The 21989-nt window shown below is 38.4% G+C and overlaps 1 protein-coding gene across 3 annotated transcripts in view; it reads left to right on the top strand.

Annotated features, from left to right (window-relative positions):
• The window catches only part of sns (sticks and stones), a 717563-nt gene that overhangs the window by 85840 nt on the left and 609734 nt on the right, over positions 1-21989 (top strand). The window lies entirely within an intron of this gene.

The raw sequence follows: 21989 nt of genomic DNA, 5'->3' as shown, positions 1-21989 counted from the left end.
GACATAATTAGGCTGTTCGCGTGCGAACCGCGCTACCCGAGGGACCGGAAACGAAGTTCCCGCGAACGAAGATCAAGGGGACTTTTCGTCTAGTTTCATCGCCGGCCGGTTTGTAAACGGCTGGTTTAATCTTTTCGTATATTATCATAGAACTGCTCGGCGTCGCGATTCAATGCAGTTTGTGTACCGGCGCACGGCTATTGCAAATTGGTTCTCGAAATATCGCGCTTTACACCTGTCTAATGGAGTGCCAACTACCGGAAGTCTGTTTCACGTAACGCTTTTAACGAACATTTAACAAGCTTTATTATCGGCGAGCCGGGTTTCCATAAACCCAGCGATATTTCAGTTCGCCGAAAACATTATTTTATTTCATGCAAACGGAAATGTCCAAGTAACGGTGCTTTTTTTCGCCCACGTGCGAGAACCGAATTTCAAAATTTATTTAATACGTTCGCATCAAATTCGAACGCTGCTCGCGATAACTCTTGTTCGTTCGCTTGTTTACTAAAATGATTGCGTATAAATATTGCATCGGATGCACCGATTAGAATCGATGGAACCGGTGAAACTATAATCATGTATACTTTAATGCGACCGTGGCGCACGTTTATGAAAATATTTACCGACTCCCATTGAAAACTGCCGGTTTAATCGAATACTTGACGTCGCGTGTTTTTGAAAATCGTTCGGCTATCAGGCGCGTTGGAAAGGCAAATTTGCAAATCGAATTAAAAAATACATTCGATGACGGAGAACATCAAATTGATCTCGTTTATTAACGATACACATTTCAAACATTAAATATAAGATTTACAATGTATTTAATTAATTCTGAAGCCATAGGACGATTTTAATAATATCGTAACACTATTTTCAACTTATTTAAAATAATAATTAATTCTGAAGCTGTAGGACGAATTTAATAATATCGAAACACTATTTTCAAATTATTGAAAATAACAATTAATTCTGAAGCTGTAGGACGAATTTAATAATATCGAAACACTATTTTAAAATTATTGAAAATAATAATTAATTCTGAAGCTGTAGGACGAATTTAATAATATCGAAACACTATTTTCAACTTATTTAAAATAATAATTAATTCTGAAGCCATAGAACGAATTTAATATCGAAACACTATTTTCAAATTATTGAAAATAATAATTAATTCTGAAGCTGTAGGACGAATTTAATAATATCGAAACACTATTTTCAACTTATTTAAAATAATAATTAATTCTGAAGCCATAGAACGAATTTAATATCGAAACACTATTTTCAAATTATTGAAAATAATAATTAATTCTGAAGCTGTAGGACGAATTTAATAATATCGAAACACTATTTTCAAATTATTGAAAATAATAATTAATTCTGAAGCCATAGGACGAATTTAATAATATCGAAACACTATTTTCAAATTATTGAAAATAATAATTAATTTTGAAGCTGTAGGACGAATTTAATAATATCGAAACACTATTTTCAAATTATTGAAAATAATAATTATTTCTGAAGCTGTAGGACGAATTTAATAATATCGAAACACTATTTTCAACTTATTTAAAATAATAATTAATTCTGAAGCCATAGAACGAATTTAATATCGAAACACTATTTTCAAATTATTGAAAATAATAATTAATTCTGAAGCCATAGAACGAATTTAATATCGAAACACTATTTTCAAATTATTGAAAATAATAATTAATTCTGAAGCTGTAGGACGAATTTAATAATATCGAAACACTATTTTCAAATTATTGAAAATAATAATTAATTCTGAAGCTGTAGGATGAATTTAATAATATCGAAACACTATTTTCAACTTATTTAAAATAATAATTAATTCTGAAGCTATAGGACGAATTTAATATCGAAACACTATTTTCAAATTATTGAAAATAATAATTAATTCTAAAGCTGTAGGAGGAATTTAATAATATCGAAACACTATTTTCAAATTATTGAAAATAATAATTATTTCTGAAGCTGTAGGATGAATTTAATAATATCCTAACACTATTTTCAACATATTTAAATTAATAATTAATTCTGAAGCCGTAGAATTTTAATAATATTGTCGCACCGTGTCCAACTTATCTAAATCGCTGAATCAAAGAATTTCTTGTTATAAAATTTCCGCGTCGTGCAATCGTTTTGGAAAACGTGCATCTTGCATAAAAGATCCGCGATTCGTTAAGAGGCTGTGTTCACGGGACCATAAACCACCGATAAGAAGAAACTCGATGCTTGTTAAAAATTCAATTTCGTTAACGTACGAGCAGCTGCGAAGATAATGAAAATGTTCTTTATTCCCGGCATTTAAGAGCGTACACGGGTAACGTGGTACTGGAACGATAGAAAGCAAATTTAACGATTGCATTTACGTTACCAGCAGATGACGTCCGCCGCGAAGTATTTCCAACGGAAATATCAAACGGCGTTTCTATCGGCCGCCATCATCTCGCGTTCGGGCGCAGCCCGCGGAGTTTCCTTTCCGCGAAACAGCAAAAACCGTCTCGAAACGGGCACGCTGTCTTTTAAACCGTCGCGCGGCCACTTTAGATTGGAGCATCGAGGAAGTATGCACGCACGAACGGAACGTTTTCTCTTCCCTCGGCCGAGGAGGAGCTGTCGTAATTAAAGCGATATCTTTATCGCGTGATTGTGGACGGGGCACAAGCGAAGGCATACTTGATAACGCGAATAAAACTTTCCTCGTCAAACTGCGCGGGCGATTCCTCTTCCACCGGCTCGTGTAATTACAGTCCCGTGTTCTACGGCTTCTGCGTCCGCAGAAAATATAACTGCGGGATAGAACAAATAGTTTCGACTTATTCCGTCTGGTTCCGCTCAATTTCATTTTTCCGCAATTCTTCCGCGGCTCTTCTGCGTTTTAATCAAGTCTTCTGGTTCTCGTTGAGAATATTTTTACGAACTTCCGATCCTCGCCGGCTCCCCGCACTGGTCGATTCTCGAGATAAGTTCATTTGTACGAGAGAATTTTAACAGCAACAGTTCGTACAAATGATTTAAACAGCGATTCATTCGAACGATTTAAACAGCAATTTACGCAAATGATTTAAACAGCAATTTACGCAAATCATTTAAACAGCAATTTATACAACGTAATGTAAACAGTAATTTATACAACCAATTTAAACAGCAATTTGATCACCGGAGGTTTTACGCTCGATATATTTCCGAGGAATATACATCAGCGTTTTATCCAAATTTTCCGGCTTCTTAAAAAACACATTTGGAAAAGCTCGATTCCCCGTTGATTTGCTATACTATCGAATAATTTAAACATCATCCAGTAACGTAATCGACAGAGATTCTCGCAATTTACGAAATTCAAGAAGCTTGAAAACGAATTTCGTTAACAATGTTACATGCCCTGTTGTCGTTGCAAATCATTTTCCTGAAAAAGCGCGATCGGTTAAAATATTATGTGCTCGGAACTGTAAATATTCCGTTCCCGATTATTCAATGCACGATAAAACAATGCGGCTATTTTTAAAGCGAACCAGCGCCCGGATGCTCCCGTGTTCTATCATGAATGCAGTGCAATCGCGATCCGATGTTTACCATCGAAGACATTAAAACAAGCGAAAATCTGTTTATCTTCAAAAACGGGCCCCCGTTTGTCCCGCGGACTGTACGATTTATCGTGCTCGTTATGCTCGCAGAATTGCTTCCGTGCGAACGCCAAAATTTTATCAATCGTACAAAGTGTTTAGCGAATTATGCGCCCCATTTCGGGCCCGTAGTCGAATACGTTATTGTTTCTCGCGGCGTCCTGCGAATGGCGAAAACCCGCCCGCGTGTTATTCTATGAATTTAATTAAGCGCACTGCGAGAGCGATTCAATGTTCCGCCGATGTATTGATTTCTGATATCGAAGCGAGAAGAAATAATGTTTCGCTGTCGAAACTTCCCAGTGACCGATGATATACTTTTGACGTTAAAACGCGTTTCAGTTATTGTTAAGCCCGCGATGCATTTATGGACCATATCGAGCAGAAACTCTGCTATCTCGGGCAATTTTATGGCTTTTAAACAATTAATAAGTATGTTCAAATTATTTACCATTATTATTTATATAATTATTCGTGTAACTGATATATTCGATATTATCTATATTATATAATTATTTGTACAATTTATTCTATTATTTATTTATATTTATTCATATTATTTTATATTTATATTTTATCATTTATTTATTTACATTACTATCTATACAATATAATAATTATATATACTTATTAATATAATATAATATATTATATATATATATATATAATAATAATATATATATAATAATAATATATATATATATATATATATTGTTATTATATATAATATAATTATATATACTTATAACATACTATCTATATATATAATAATTATATTTATTATTATCTATATCGTATAATTATAATTCTAAATAAATAAAATATTGAAATAATTTAAAAAATCAAATAAAATACCTGTCCGACTGGTTTTGTAGTATTTACTAGTCCCAGTGTTAGATTGTAACATCATTAACTAATCCAAAGATACGATTATTATTACAAATCAACTAATCCAAAGAGAAGATTGTCCAAGTTCAAAGAATTCAAATCACGTGTCTGCAATTCGGCGTCCCCTTAAATTCGCGGAGCGACCCCCAAAAGCGACTTATTCAATTAATAAAGCAAGGAATTCACGGCCGCGGCGAGGATTAATCGGCGCAGTCAGTTCTAAAAAAAAAAAAAAAATCGGAGGTGCGAACAGGAGCGGGAAAATCAGATATCGAGACGGTGGACTAAGGTCGTCGGGGGCCGTTTTTATTCCGCAGCGTTATCCGAGAAGCGAATAAAGGGGCAACGGCCGCCGCGTTCCGTGGAAAAACTCCTTTCGAGAGTAATCGTCGTCATTAGAACGAGGTTTCCACGACCCGGCAATTATTCGTTACGCGCGTTACGCAAACTCGCTCGACACACAATTAATTGAACCGGCCGGGCACGTCAAAATGGCGACTCGGAAGGCGATACAAAGGTTCCGTTCCACAAAGAGGGGGACGCCGTGCCGCGCCGGCGAGATAGGCGGTTTCGTATTGCGAGCACACGGCGAAATTCCACGATGAGAAATTACGGCTGGGCTCGAGGAAAGAGTCTCCGGGACACACCATCGTTGCGGTGTGGTTAAGGTGTTCAGGTGTTAGTTAGAATGTTTGTCCTGTAAACAGAGCACATACCATTCCGATTGTTTTCACGGAATTGCGGATCTTTGTGCGAGCGAGAAATTTGTTGAAACAGTTTGCAATGTAAAATAAGCAATTGCGATATAAAATAACCTGTCGCAATATAAAATAAGCAATAGCAATACAAAATAAGCAACAGCAATAAAAAGATAACCTATCGCAATATAAAATAGGCAATAGCAATCAAAAATAACCTATCACAATATAAAATAAGCAACAGCATTAAAAAATAACCTACCGCAATATAAAATAAGGAATAGTAATAAAAAATAACCTATCGCAATATAAAATAAGTAACTGCAATATAAAATAAGCAATAGCAATAAAAAATAACCTATCGCAATATAAAATAAGCAATAGCAATAAAAAATAACCTATCGCAATATAAAATAAGCAACAGCAATAAAAAATAATCTATCGTAATATAAAATAGGCAATAGCAATCAAAAATAACCTATCACAATATGAAATAAGCAACAGCATTAAAAAATAACCTACCGCAATATAAAATAAGGAATAGCAATAAAAAATAACCTATCGCAATATAAAATAAGTAACTGCAATATAAAATAAGCAATAGCAATAAAAAATAACCTATCGCAATATAAAATAAGTAACTGCAATATAAAATAAGCAACAGCAATACAAAATAATCTATCGCAATATAAAATAAGCAATAGCAATAAAAAATAACCTACTGCAATATAAAAGAAGCAACAGCAATAAAAAATAACCTATCGCAATATAAAATAAGCAACAGCAATAACATAGCAATTTTAAAAACGTTGTAACTTCCGCGTTATGTTCGCGTAACTTTTTTGTAGCATGTGTTCACGGTACTGAAAAAATAAGGGTGCGGATTTCACGCTCCGATGATGTTTTCTAAAAAGAAGAGGAATGTCTTCTCTTACGTAAAAAATATATTTACAAAATTTGAGTTTGTCCTAAAAGATTCTACAAAAACAGATATTTTCAAAGTTACCTTTGAATTATCTTATCTTATCTTAAAAATTACCGGGGGTTAATAACGCTCGATTTCCTTCGTGAGAATAGCAACTTTCGAAGCAGCACCATAAATCAGCCAACCCTTTAATCACAATATGTATATTTATTTCTGGAAGAATTAAGTTGATCGCAACCTGTGCAGTTGGAGGAGTATAAATTCGTAGGTGGAATAGAGGGAAGAGTGCTTTCAGCATCGATTTATCATGACGCTGTATTAGGCGGAGAGCAGCTATGCTACACATTTTCTTGGGACTCTTTCAAGTAGTCCAGCAGAGGAACCCTCGTTAATATCAAGCCAGCAAATTAGTTTTTCGCTTCAGAAGGTTGTCTGTTGCATACAGAGTTGGTGCGGCGCTAGTTAGGCATCTGGATCGCGTCACTTCACACAGTGACACCATTTTTCAGGCTAAGTTTTAATGCGATATATTAACATTCGCGTTCGCTCTTAATTGCTCATTGTATCATCTTTTGGACGATTTTCCTATGTACGAGTTGTGCACCATAGAGTTCATCACGTTTTTTATTTTTCGAGAGAAACGTGCTCGGAATTGATATCCATGGAATTCACACCGCACGCATAGTTCGTCGTATTTATCTTCTTCGATGAACATGTTTGAAATTGAAAGTAGAACGTTCCATAGAATTCATCGTATTTATCGTTATCCGGGGCAAACTAACACACAGCTAGTTCAAGTCTCCGCTGTCACATTTCGTATACGAAGCGGTGTGTCATACAATTTCCGAACAATTGTCACTCGAAAACTAGCGATACCATTCGGACCCAAAAATTTGAGAACATAATTCGAACGTTCTAGAACATCGTTTCCTTTATTAAAACACGATGTCTCGCTTCCAAGTATACTGAATTAATTGTCAATTTCACACTTTCGAAAAATAGAACGTGGCTCATTTCGACCCAATGAGTGACAACGTAGGGTTAAAAAGAATCTCGAAGGAAATAAATAAAATCGTTCATGGAACTAAAGAATTATTCCGACAAAGGATTATTTATTCGAACAAATAAACAGAATAATCGATGACGAACAATGAATTATTCGAAAAACTGGAATAATTGTCGGCGAACAATGAATTTTATTCGAATAAATCGAACGATTCACGACGAATAAAACGAATCACAGAATAATCGACCGACGAATTGAGAATAATTCGAACAAACTATTCGACCGAATGGAATTCATTCGGACAATGATCCTCGACGAACATTTATACGAAACAATTCCGTGACTAACGCCCGACTCTGATTCAGACACGAATGTGACTCGGCGCAGCCGAATTCCGCACACCTCGGCCGGACGCGGCAACAAATGAAATTAAAAAACGCATTGCGGCAACGGTCGGGCCGTAAGTAGCTTAAATTAATTCGGCTGGAAAGTAGCCGGCTGCTGGTTAGCAACCACAATGGCACGGCGCGGCCTGATCGCCAGTCACTGCTGAATCAACACTCGAAAGTTCCACCTCGGGGTACTTTACTGCGGTTTAGGTAGTTGCCAGGTTCTCTCTCCGTCGAGGGTGGTCCTGAGTGGACCAAGAGCGTCGGACGAGCAAAGAGGGCGAAGAGGGGGGGAGGAGCGCGGAACCGAAGCGCGGGCGAAGAAGACGAGGCGGTCGGCGTAGCTTCGACGATCGGGAAACGACGGGACGTAACGAGCGGGACCAACCGGAGGGACATTTTCACACTTATTGGGTCTCCGGGTGGATATGTACAGGATGTCCCAAAAATGTCTCGTAATCCGGAAATGGCGGGTTCCTCGGATCATTTGAAAGAACTTCTTCCTTTACAAAAATGTTCTCCGAGGCGCCGTTAACGAGTTATTAACGAAAAACAGTGACCAATAAGAATCGAGTACGGCTGACGCGAGGCGGCCCGGCCAACCAGCGCGCGAAGCCCAGTTCCGCACATTGACTCGGTCGCCTCGCGACAGCCGACCTCGCCTCTCATTGGTCACTGTTTTTCGTTAATAACTCGTTAACGGTGCCTCGGAGAAAATTGTTGTGAAGGAAAAAGTTGCTTCAAATGACCCGAGGAACCCGCCACTTTCGGATTGCGAGACATTTTTCGAACACCCTGTACGTCGCGAGACAAGGAGCCAGCGCGTCGCGTCGCATCGGCCGGCGCGAGCCCCTAAAGACCTCCGCGCAGCCAACGCTCCGTATCGAGCAGGAAGATCCGATTATGGCTTAACCGCATTAAACGCGGAAAGTTTGCTTTCGGTAATTCCGAGTCCGAAAGGGTCGGGCTCCCAGCCTCGAGTCCCGGAGTCTCGAGGCGGCCGCCGCACCTGCAATACACACCTGCCTTCGACCCGTCTCTTCCGCCTCCTATTCCGCCTCGTCTCCGCTCCGCTTCCGTGAGACGTTCCGTTCCGTTTCGTTCCGTTCCGTTCGGAGCGTTCTGCTCGAGTGCCGCGCTACCCGGCGCCGCAGTCTTCGAGACTGTTTACAGAGCGACGAGGGTGCACCGACACCGACACCGACACCAGCCACCCCGTCACGTTTTGTTTCCCGGCTGCATCCGTTTGCTACCAGAACGATCCGAACTGGTCCGGGCTCGCTTGGCTTCTGGCTCCGGCTACCTGCAAACTCGTGGGATTTACCTCCAGTCACGAATCTGCGACTTGCTGCTGGGTTTTTTACAGCTCCCGGCGAGGGAGACGTTGACAGAGAATTAGATGGGTTCAGCGTTTAGGATTCTGACGAGCGGCCGGTAGCGTAGCGACCGACAGAATGATAGGTTCGCCTCGTTTTTGCGGTACAAAGCAGAGTGTTTTACGGAACATTTCTGTGCTTTGATATTAGCTGGTGGTTCGTTGCAGGGATAAATGACACGCCGATCACAAATACGGTCGCTAAACCTGCTATTTCGATTAGTTTCGTTAGCTTTTGCGTTTAAAGCTATTTTAATAACTATTTTTAAACTATTTTAAAACTATTTCAATATTTAAAACGAATTTAATGCCAGCGGATCAAAATCTACCGGAAATGATGCTTAACATAAATTTTCAAGATTAAAATACGTTCCCTCTATTTTTCCCTTATACCGCAATATTTCAGCTTTAACGTGAAAAAGAATCATTGCAAGAAATGTTGATGACAGAGTGAAATTGAACAAGATAGAGCCAGAAAGAGAGAAATAGAGTAAAGAAGTGTCAGAAATGTTGACGAGAGTGTGAAATTGAACAAGATAGAGCTGGAAAGAGAAATAGAGTTAAAAAAGTGTACGAAATGTTGTTGAGTGTGTGAAATTGAACAATATAGAGCTGAAAAGAGAGAAATAGAGTAAAGAAGTGTCAGAAATGTTGATGAGAGCGTGAAATTGAACAATAGAGAGTCAGAAAGAGAGAAATAGAGTAAAGAAGTGTAAGAAATGTTGATGAAATAGTGAAATTGAACAAAAATAGAGTAAAGAAGTGTAAGAAATGTTGATGAAATAGTGAAATTGAACAAGACAGAACTAGAAAGAGAAAAATAGAGTCAAAAAAATGTAAGTAATGTTGATGAAATAGTGAAATTGAACAAGATAGAGCTAGAAAGCGAAAATTAGAGTAAAAAGAAATGTAAAAAAAATGGCGATGAAATAGTGAAATAGAGCAGAATAGATAAAAAAGGAGCAAGAAATATTGATGAGAGACTGTAATAGAGTAAACTGGAGTAAACTAAGAAAGAGCAAAGTTAATCGGCAAAATAGAGCAAAACGGAGTAAGAGAAAGTAAGAAATGTCGATGAAAGAGAGAGAGTAGACCTCAAAAAGAAATAACGAGAAAAGTCAACAACTCAGTAATAGCGACCAAGAAACTAAAACCAGTTATTCTTGCATTAATCAGGAATTGAAGCAATTGTTCTACTTTGCTTGTTATCGAGCCAGTCCTGCACCTGCAAACCCAAGTGGTCCAGCAACGCCTGATTTTCACAGTCCACGATTGCTACCCCGTGCGCGCCACTTATTCGACCGGAGTTGATGAAACGGACACGTTACCGAAAGCTTGATTTATTATTTTTATCTTGAGCTACGGCTGAACGGATTAACCCAGTTCAGCTTCCCTGGGCTGGATTATGTTGGTGCATTGATTCCGCAGGTCCTGCTGCGTGTACGTTTGTACTTTGCGCCATCGGCCGGGTTATTTATGTTGATTTATAAATCAGAGGCGGATTCAGCCCTTTCGTGCTCGAAAGAAAGGCGAATTAATTTCGCAGAATGTATCGGGCTAATTTTTTAGTGGCTTCGAAAAAGGAGATATACACGTTCGGCTTTAGTTGCGCGGAACAGTTAATCTTTGTTATATCGGGATTTGTTTTACGAACGTTTCCCCTGGAAGTTCTTCTCGCTGGAAACTGCTTTGTAATTCTTTGATTTTAGAAGATCTTTTATTTTTCGGAGATTCTGGAGAATATTCCTGGTTATTTCGAGCGTTCGAGAATGGTATCAACCTTTTAACCGCCGGCGCGATTTTTTGATTTTTCGGTCAGAAGTTTCGGGCTAGCTTGATTTGCGCACGCAGGCGCGTTCGGAAAATTAAATTAAAAAGGACATAACAAACATTGAAAAGCTTTAGAAAACTATATGGATCTAAAAATTAAATATTCAAATATTACAAAACAATTAGAACGCGAATTCCGCGTTGCACGATCAATTGCGAGTGTAATCCGCGTGCCGCCGATTTGATAGGTGCGAAGAAACGCGAATTTTAATACTTCCGAGGTGACGCGGGCGAAATTTTATCGCGATGCTCGCTTCGCCGCGTTCCGTCGAGTTTGATACGTTGAAAATGCATGGAAATCCGCGATTTATACAATAATAGCGGCGCATAAAATGTCCTGTAAAAGGCGCGGCACTTCCCCGTGACTGATGGTTAAATAATAAACCAAAAAATTTCGCGATATTACGCGTCGCGTTGGGAACGGTTCGATCAACGAAAAGCCGCGCCATAAATCACGGGGACAATTATCACAACGACGATTTCTAGTCCATCAAAAAATCCGCAACATCTAAAGTTGTACACAATAGCCAGATATCGCTCGAAACAAAGCCACAAATGACGTTGAAAATATTGCTGTCGATCGCTATCGCGAACAAAATGGCCGCCCCATAATTTTCCAAATAACGTTTCAAAAGAGCGGCGAAATTTTCTCTCGACGCAGGCATCGCAGCAGTCGTTGTTTAATCGAAAAAAAAAGAAGAAACCGGTTTCGATATCGGAGATTCTCATCGATTCGTTGCATCGCGTCGCGTCGCGTTGCATTGCATTGCATCGTGTTGCGTCGCGTCGCGTTTCACGCACACGTAATTCGCGTGACGCGTTATTCCCGTCGTTGCGGAGGCAACGATCTGCCGAATTCCATTTGTTGTTATCGAATCGCGCGGTCGCGTTTCTACGGCCGTTAAAACAGCTCCTTCTCGTTTCTGGGGCGAGAGCGATTCGCGCGCATGTGGTTCATGAAGCGGAAGGGTTTATTCGGTCGTGAAGGATTCCGTGATTAAAGAGTCCAGCAAACAATGGAAATTGGTTTTCTGCGTGGACGTTTCGCGTTGTAAAGTTCGCGACGGTATAATTAATGGCGCGCCGCGCAGTTATTGTGTTATTGGCCGCGACGTGATCGATCAACGATAGTAATTGCGACCGAGCGTCCGAAACGAGTGCAGCTTCGGCGCCATTAAACAACGATACCGTCGGTTTCGGCATGATTTTTCCGCCACCCCCCCTTCCCCCGTGGAACCGGTCCGCGTATTCTAATTGAAAACCTCTGGCACGCGATTTAAATTTAATGCGCGTACCGCGAACGACCGCGATAAGACGCGTCCGTGATCGCTGGTCGAATTAATTCAAGAAATCGAACAAGTCGAGAGTTCAGCGACGACACTGCGACGTTGCACCGTCGCTGCAGCTAGTTACAAAGCTCGATGAAAGGCGATCGCTGCCTTACGAACAGTGATTGCTCCGCGACTTTTTTCTTCGCCGGTATTCGTCCGCTGATTTTTCATTCGAACAGCCATTTCGAAGGTTGTGCCAGCTTGAAATGCTTCCTCGTCGGACAAAGTATTGATGGAGTCGTTAGACGTATGCATTCGGTCGTGTAAAATAATCGTCTATTTTCAGCGAACTACGGAGCACGCGTCATGGTTATCTTAATGTCCTGATAACGTGTCGGTTTTGACGATGAAGGGGTTGCATTTTCTGTAGCCGCAGAATTAAATGCTTCTATTATCGCTGGTCTTTACGAGGGGTATTTTTACGACGGGTTTCGCATTTTTAATTTACGATTATTAAGACTACGAAGATAAGTTCAATATTGCCACGTCGGCCGTATATGGTTGACACAATGTTTTTAACAAACTTGGCGCTCGATTTTTAGCGCAGTCTATTAAGTAAATCAAAATTTGTTATTATTGGTTATTATTGGTTAATTACAGAGTACTTTCTACAATTTCTATAATATTTATACATGTAACTTTCTATAATAAATCTTGTCTTCCACGTTCTTACATTACAAATAGACTGGAAATTTTATGCTTTTAAGGCAAAATTGAGTACTTCAAATTTTAATTATAAGAAGATTACACAAATCGAGAAATGTCGATGTATCATCTTTAATCTATTAAGATTATTAAAAGAAAAAGAAAGAACTTGCGTTTTAATTTATATTTCTTGCAACATGTTTCGTAACGATGCCAAGACTGGATTTATTTAAATTCTCTACGATTTATATTACATCGATAAAGAAAGTGTACCTAAAAAATTTCTCCAAGAAATATTTTTATAACATCAGGAACTGTGAAAGAAGAAATCAGGAACCAGTAATTTACACTGATTTTGGTACTTCCAGCGTTAAAATAATCACAAAGTCGCGATCAATAAATTCTTTGCTCGTATCATAATTACCGAAATAAGCCGTAATAATGTAAAATGTAAGTAACCGCAAAAATTGAGTTCTTTGAGAACAAAGCAGCGTCTGAAGACAGCAGATGACAATATGAATCTAGAAGACAGCTGGAAGAACGGACATCCGCAAACGATTCGAAAGCCCGAAACCAACGTAATATCTTCTGTTCTCTAGAGTCTAGACCGTGCCTCTAATCGTGCTACCAAGAAGGAGATAACATCCATGTGGCAAGTGGATCCTGCAAGAGATCGGTAGGGGATATACGACGGCAGCTTGTAGGCAGGTGAATCCTCTCACCTGCCACGCAGCTGGCAGGACCTTTTACGTACTTGTCGAAGAACCGTAGCTCGTGCCACGAGCCTGCGAAGCAGATTCAGACCCGATCGTTTAACTTATAAATATACACCATTATCACTTTCGGTGCTTGCCCATTCCTCGTAATGATACTATACTCCTCGTTAAAAAATTTTTTATTCACTCGAATATCCCCCCTGCTGTAATTAAGCAATCGTGGTCTTGAATTGGCCAGGTGTTACGACTATGACGTGACCAAGATGATGTTACCGATATTTGTTCACTCTATTCGCGATGAAGGTAATGTTAGTTAATGTTAATAATTTCTTATATAGTATCTTATATAATAATGTTAATAATTTCTTAATAATGTTCATGATTTCTTAATAATGTTAATTATTACTTAATAACATTAACAATTCCTTAATAATGTTAATAATTCCTTAATAACGTTAATAATTTCTTAATAATGTTAATAATTCCTTAATAATGTTAATAATCCCTTCATAATGTTAACAATTCCCTAATAACGTTAATAATTCCTTAATAACGTTAACAATTCCTTAATAATGATAATAATCCCTCAATAACGTTAACAATTCCTTAATAATGTTAAGAAATCCTTAATATCGTTAACAATTCCTTAATAATGTTAATAAACCCTTAAGTTCGCTGGCTTCCGGTGAAAATTTCGTAGATGTTTCAGTAAAAGATATTGGAGAGGTTGATTTAATTTATGAACATGAATTGTTTAAGAATCATGCACGATTAAAATTTCTATTTATTTCACATAATTCATGAAATACAAACGAATATGTAACGAGCGAAGCGATTAATTTTAATTATTGTAAACATACATTCCGTGTCTAGTGATTTACGTATTTGCTGATTTTCTGTATCTGCGAGAGGAATGAGTGTATCGAATTTGAAACAGGAGAATCGCGTCACGAAAACACTGTTGCACAACATTGATTGCACTACCATTGAAACGTTCTATGGTGTTCCACACAACTATCTGACTCGGAGCGTGTATCAGACTTGCAAAACTTGTTTAATTAGCACTGTTCTAATCAAAATTGAACTCTGCAAATGAATTCGACATTGTATCAAGTGCATCTACCAAACGATATGCACGTATCTCTTTAATCCATTAGCATCACCGCTGGCATAAGTTTTTAAATTTGTTCGATGATCAGATTCATTAAAACCATTGCATCTCGCAATTAACATTTTCAGAACTGATTAACACGTTCCGTGCCGAGCTTTTTTTACTCGAATCTTCACACTTTGATGTTTTACTAAAACTTGATGTATTACGTGCAATTATTAATTCTCGTACACATAACAACGTAACAAAAACTTATCAACGCCCATTCTTGCGGTGGAAATTGATTCTTCGGTTCTAAATTTGTTGTAAACAATTTGTTCAGTTCACTAAGTAAACATACAAGCGTGTACCATGGATGGTACACGTGGCACGGAACGTGTTAAAATTGAACGGTATAGCGGAAGAAATATCTGTCGGTTTTTATTATATTTTCTTATATTTTTATTTATAATATTTAATAAATATAATTATAAATTAATATTTATAATATTTTTATTATATTTTTGTATGAATGTCATTCAAGTCATATTAATTGTACTTACGGTATACTTATTTATATTATAAATTACACGAAGACCATAGGAAATTAAATTTTTTTACGAACACCACAGATTAACACATTGTAAATGTACGTCTGCAGCGGTGAGAAGGTTAACGCGGGCGACGTTTGATCCGCCTGAAAACCGGCGGTCCGCGCGGAGACGCGTGCGAGAACAATCGGTCCGGCGCGGCGGGCGAATCGTTCGGAACGAACGCAGAATGTTGAGCGTCCGCCGGGCATACATCTCGAACAAGAGTCATCCATTGCGAAACTTGGATTGTCAATTATACTTTGGAGAAAATTCGGGACGAAAAGAAGACCGTGGTCCCCCGGGGGAATGATAACTCACTGCGTTCGGGGGACGATGATTTATCGCGGCGATATTCTTGCCGGAGCGCGCGTGGACCCAGTTTCGGCTCGTAGCCGATATTATCTGGGCAGCTAAGCATAAAAGGACATAATCCATTCGTGGTGTGCGTGCGCGCGCGCGCGGTTCGACCGACACCGCGAGCGTAATAAGCTGAAAAGTTTCGAGGTAATTGCTCGATGAATAGATAAAGAAAATTACACCGTGTACGCGGCGCGACCCGCTTCTGTTCTCGAACGGGTTTTATAATATATTGGTGCCGGTAAATGTTTATTCGTCGCTAAATAATAATATCCAGCGCATTAATAACGGTTTAATAAAGAGCGTTTGCTCCTTTTGTTGGTCCGGTGCCGGCCCGGTTATTAAACGTTCTCAAAATGGAAAATCGGTTTATTTAAGATCGTCGACGGCTACATTATCGCGCGGCTGTGAATTTTATGTGTCACCGGCGCGAATGTTGCGTTCGCTGATATTCGAGCGAGATAAAACGCGGATATTGAAATTTTAATAAATACCGGCGCCGATTTTATCGCCGCGTCTAGCACAATTATTTACGGACCAGTCTACTTTTGCCGCGCGCGCGCGCGCGCGCGAACGTTTCGCGTAATACACAACGCAGTCGACGTTGCGTCGATCAAAGTTAATAACAACGATTTCTTTTTATTCCGATCTCGTGATCTAAATTAAAGAAATTACAATCTGCTCAACACGTTACAACTCCTGCACGATCGCCAATTGCTTCTCGACATCGCGATCATCGTTGTCGATTTAGCATAATTTAACCCACGGCCGGAGGATTGATTTTTATTTATTGAATATGCACGGGAAATTAGCCGTTGGTTGTAAAATCATAAAAAGGAAGAATTGCAGAGCTGTAGAACGAGCTGATACAGAGTATAAATAAGGAGAAAATAATATGATAATTGCAATTCTTTGAATTAATATGATAAATCCGTGCGGACTGTAATAACCTTGCGAAATTATATTAAGAAAGAGTGTGGTGGACGATCGAAAAAATCGATGGAAATATTTTAACAACCATACAACTATACGTAACTGGACGGAGATATTTTAATTAATAATTCTCAGCTTTATTTATTAATTGTTCAAGTCACATTTTTGAAGATTTTTCTGCTATTATTCTTGCTGTCGTTTCCAGCGTAACAGAAAATTTCATTAAATTTCTGTAAATGAAGTAATTAGTGTGTCGACGATTAAAAGCGCGCTGGGTCAAAATGATCCTGCAACCGCGGTCCCATCCCGTCGTGCCCGAACGCAGAGCATCCAAAAGTATCCCGAAAAATATGCAGTCGATACATAAAAGGGCAAGAGAACGTCTAGAAAAATATGCGACCAACGACAAGACACGCTGACAAATCTGCCGCGCGATTAGAGCTGCGAAATTTCCGCGGGACTGCAGGCGAAACAAAAGTTTCGCATAGATTAATCGGCGGAGCCCCCGTTGGTTTACTGCAAAAAGTAATATATCAAGCCGTCTAATCCTTTGGGTCGAATACTAATCGTCAGCGTAATTTCCCCGGAGAACCGGGGCTGCGCCCGAAGAAGATATATTTCGTTATTCGAATTTATTTTAATGCATGGAAACATCTCTTTGCCGGGTTATTACACGGCGGCTCTGCCGTACGTTTCTGTGTATCGTTCAATTACACCCGGTTCCGGTTCCCGCGGCCACGGTCTTTTACCATCGGGAACCATCGGCCCTTTCCGTTTCAATAAATCAGCTTTAGAATCAGACTACGTCGCTCTAAAGCGCAAGCTGTTTTCCAAAGTTACCATATTTCACGGCGAACTCCGCGTAATCTGCCTTCCCGGAATTTGCATCCCGCGCAATAACGTGAATGCTAATCAGGCTCCTCTTTCTGTTTCAGGTAAGCGATAAATTCATTTCGACCGGCGAGCCAAGAGGGTGCGGTGCGCGCTCCTCGTCGTTCGCGGCTCGCGAGATTTTCCCGAGGATCGATCTCAGACTTCGATCAAGTACGTTTCCAACTTTTACCTTGTCGCAGATTTATGATCGACGGTGTGTCTATCGATGATACTTTACCAAGAATATTTTACTGGTAATATTTGATTAATGGTACATTATTGAAAATATTTTATTAATAGCATTTTATTAAAAATATTTTATTAATAACATTTTATTAATAGCATTTTATAAATCATATTTTATTAATAGTATTTTATTGATAATATTTTATTAATAGTATTTTATTTATAGTATTTTCTTAATATTATTAAATACAAAATGAAAATGTAAACACGAATCTAAATCGCATCACACTATCAACTTTTCTCGCATCATTCGATTATCCAATTATACCAATTTCATTTTTTAAAAAAACCCTCAGTCATCGACCTTGGTTTTATTGATCTTTATTTATCCAATTAATTAATTTCTTTATTTATATATACAAATGAATACTTATTTTTACTACGTCCTTGTTAGCGAGTCTTACAACGATTTAACCCTTTGCACTCGAATGGTGACTCCGAGGCACCACTAAAAAATTGTTACATCACGTTCCAAGATAATTTTTATATTATCAAAGTTTATATATACAAAATTATTAAAAGCATAATTGTTGTACGAGTCACCACAAGACAAAATTTCATATACGTAAAATGCACTTTGTCATATAAAATGGAAATACTGTAAGTCAGAAAAATTGTTTTAGGTTTACGATTCAAATAGCTTCGAGTGCAAAGGTTTGAACACAGAATAATCCATGTTAATTCGACTCTAACCATAAAACAAAAAGAAGAGATTAGGTCGGAACCGTTTCGAATCCAGAGTTCCCAAGACCGAGTTCCCAGGAAACGAAGAAACGTCGAATTTTCTCGTGAAATCGGTTTCATGACGCGCTACTTTACATACACCGCGCATACACGTGTTAAACCGGCGTCGATAGGGTGTAACGATAATGTCCTCGTCGGATCGGCGGGCTCGCTGATCGAGGGTCCAGAGTGCGGCCTTCTAACGATCGTTTCGCAGGGATCTTCCCTCTAATCGTCGCCGACGTGTTCGACGCCGAGCACCGAAAGAGACGGCGAGCGCCGCCGGTTCGGGTCGGCCGGTAAACGATTGATATCGAACGAGAGCCCTCCGGGGATAGCTTTCCGAATTAATCGCCTCTAATTAAGGGAAGTTCGAGTGTCGTATTAGCAATTAGTCGAAATTAATTAACGCTGTCGAACGGGTGACCCGGGCCAGGCCCGTTACGGCCCGACGCGACGCGACGCGACGTTGACGCACGCTTCGCTTTGATTCTTGCTGCGGCCTTTAATCCTCTAACACCGGCCTGATAGACGCCGTGTCGCGCCGCTATTCGACGCGAGGCCATGTTCCTCAAAATCTGTTGATCGGTCATGGTTATCCGCTAAGTGCCGCGCTACACGGTCCACGGGACGATGATGGCCGCCGGAAACGATTGCCGCCGGCGAGTCGGTGCCAAACTACGATTCTCCGTGGATCCGTTCGATAACTTTCGTTTTGGGAGAGATCAGCCTGCACCGGCTCCTGGCTGCGTAGCTGCGAGATCGATGTCGACGTACGGTCTTGAACAAGTACGTATGGACACCCGTTGGACACACGGTGTAACATTTTTCAAAGTGGACTAAATGATTTGAATTCTTCTCTTTTTAGATGATAGTGGGACTAGTGTACCAGACGATGGCTAAAATGCTTTTCTTTTTTTAATTTTGTTATTACTCGAAATGACAGAACAATATAAAAATCCCACGTTTTTTAATTATTTTATCGGAACCTATAGCGAAGATATAACAAATGCGTTTTGTAGATCTTGATCAGTTGTATGCGTGTTGAAAGTTCCAGAAGAAATTGATTTTATTTCCTTTTTTTCATAATTCCAAGTGATAGTATGATTAAAAACAGCATTTTTTTCAGTCATGTTCTAGTAGACTAGTTCAAGTCGTTTAGTGCAGTTTTTAAAAAGTTACACCGTTTTAAAAGGAGTCCACATATATTTGTCCTTGACTGTATATCAAGCAGAGTATTTATGATTAAAAATGATTAGTTCAGTAACAGAACAGTAAAAAGACAACATTTAACGAACTTCAGAACCCAGTTGCATTATTTTCAACTCAATAAAATTATTCGGAAATGAAATAATTGTCTATGTAGCTTCTGCAGACAATTTTTATTTTGCACAAAAATCCGCTGTCCAATGATGACACAGTTATTTGGTTATAGTGCCAAATTCAATGTTCAGCGATTTATACAATTAATGATCCATGCGTGAGATATTTATACAATATATGAACATCAATGTATACTCCTGAGCGTCCAATTTGTTTACTTGCAATCTATCTGAAAATATTTAAAATGCGCATCATGCATACGGATAAAATCTTCGCAAATAATCACACAAGAGTTCCAAAGAGGAATTCGATAAAATTATCAATACATAATCCTCACGTTGTTAAAATGATTGAAGAACCAAATAAATCCACTTTATTGTTATCCTGCGCAAACATTCGCGGTCCAATAATAGAAAATACACATAAACACCGTCGATTTTCCATAAATTTCGACGCATACGTGAAAGAGTCATTGAATCGAGTCATTATTTGCTGATAAGCGCACATAAAACCGAAACTGTTCGTTCTAAGGAACATTCGATTTTTGATGTTGTATTATCCAGAACCGCATTTCGACCCGGCATCGGTGCCCGCGGCGTTCTAGCAGTCGGAACCAGCCAGCCGGCCGTAAAATACGAGTTTTAGGTTAATTTTCGTTTACGGGGTAGTCGATCTTCCGCTTGATATCGCGTTTAGAGCCGCTTAGGGGCTCCTGCTCCGTGTTTTATTAATGCCGGTCCTCCTATCGCGACGCTCTCTCTACACCAGCGTACTGCCACTTAAGGTTTTTGCCGCGGAACCCTGGCGAATGTCTCCGTTAACCATTTTATCGGGTCTGTTTCTCAACAAATTACTCGATTTTTCGGTGCTCGACGTTTACTGCGAACGTGCTGTTCGACGGATGGATAGCCGAACCCCGCTGTTTCCGATTGAATACGCTTTATCGATGGTGAAACGGCTTCTCTTGGCGAACTTCAATTCTGCTAGTTTCGCTGATTCGAATGTATTGCGCTGTTTCAAATATATATTTGTATCGAATTTCACAATTTAATTGATGTTTCATTAATTCGTAATGGAAGCTAAAATATGATGGAATTACAATGCAATTGAACAACTTTGTAACAAAAATATGATGGTATTACAATGTAATTGAACACAACTTTGTAATTAAAATATGATGGAATTACAATGTAGTGAGATTATAATATAATTGAATTATAGCGTAATGGAATTATAAAGTAATTGAATTACCTTGTATCTATAAAGTAATGGAACTATAATGTAATTGAATTACTTTGTAATTATAATGGAATGGAATTATAATGTGATTGAATTACTTTGTAACTGTAACGTAATGGAACTATACTGTAATTGAATTACTTTGTAACTATAACGTAATGGCATCATAATGTAATTCAATTACTTTTTAAAAATACTGTAACAAAATTATAATGTAATTCAATTACTTCGTAATTATAATTCCTCGAATAATGCAATTTTAATTTCGCACAACTCTGCTTTGCTGTTCTATTAGTAAAAAGGTTTCTATAACTAAAAGACTAGAACAGGAGATGGATGCAAGGCTTCTCTTTTTGATAGTCCTCAGCAAGTTGAGAAATACGTAGTATAGTTTGTTGGATCTTCCGGTGTTCCCGCTGTTTTGTGTTTTATGCAAATCAATTTTCCTTCTTAATAGTTCCCTTAAGTTTCAACAAATACAGAGAGTTCCGGTATCCTTCCGGCGATTCTGCTGGTTTGTACTACATACAAAATAATCCTCCCTCTCTCTCTCTCTCTCTCTCTCTCTCTCTCTCTCTCTCTCTCTCTTGATGGTTTCAGTTCTAACAGAGTTTCGAAATTCTTCCGATGTTTCTGCAAAGAAAATTGGACTCAGACCAGTTGGTTTCTGAATTTTTGCGAGAAAATCTTGCATCCAAATCAAATCGAGATCCATGTCCATTGTTTCGGCTGCTAAACATTATTACTTTACGGCCTATTTTGCTTTAGTCGTAGTTTATGTTAATATTTTTACTTACAGGATACGTTCATTAAATAATGTAAAAATCAGAAACTCTTGTTTGTATATTTTTAAATCGAATAATATTTTTGTTGCAAACATAATACATGGTTCTTGTGTATATTAATATCTTTACTCAGAATAAACGTTCATTGAGTAATTTAAAAATTGAAATATATATTACAAATTGGTTCTTAATATTATATTACGAATATTATATTATTTAATGAACGTTTGCTTTAAGAACCAATTTATAATATATATTTCAATTAAATAAATATAATATATAATATAATATTAAAATATAAATAATATAATATAATATATAATATAAATAATATAATATAATATATAATATAAATAATAATATAAATTGTGGTA

This window comes from Megalopta genalis, chromosome 2 (genome assembly GCF_051020955.1).
Source record: "Megalopta genalis isolate 19385.01 chromosome 2, iyMegGena1_principal, whole genome shotgun sequence".
NCBI classification, from domain to species: domain Eukaryota; kingdom Metazoa; phylum Arthropoda; class Insecta; order Hymenoptera; family Halictidae; genus Megalopta; species Megalopta genalis.
Note: the sequence above shows the minus strand (reverse complement) of the source record. Positions and strands in the feature narration are given on the sequence as shown.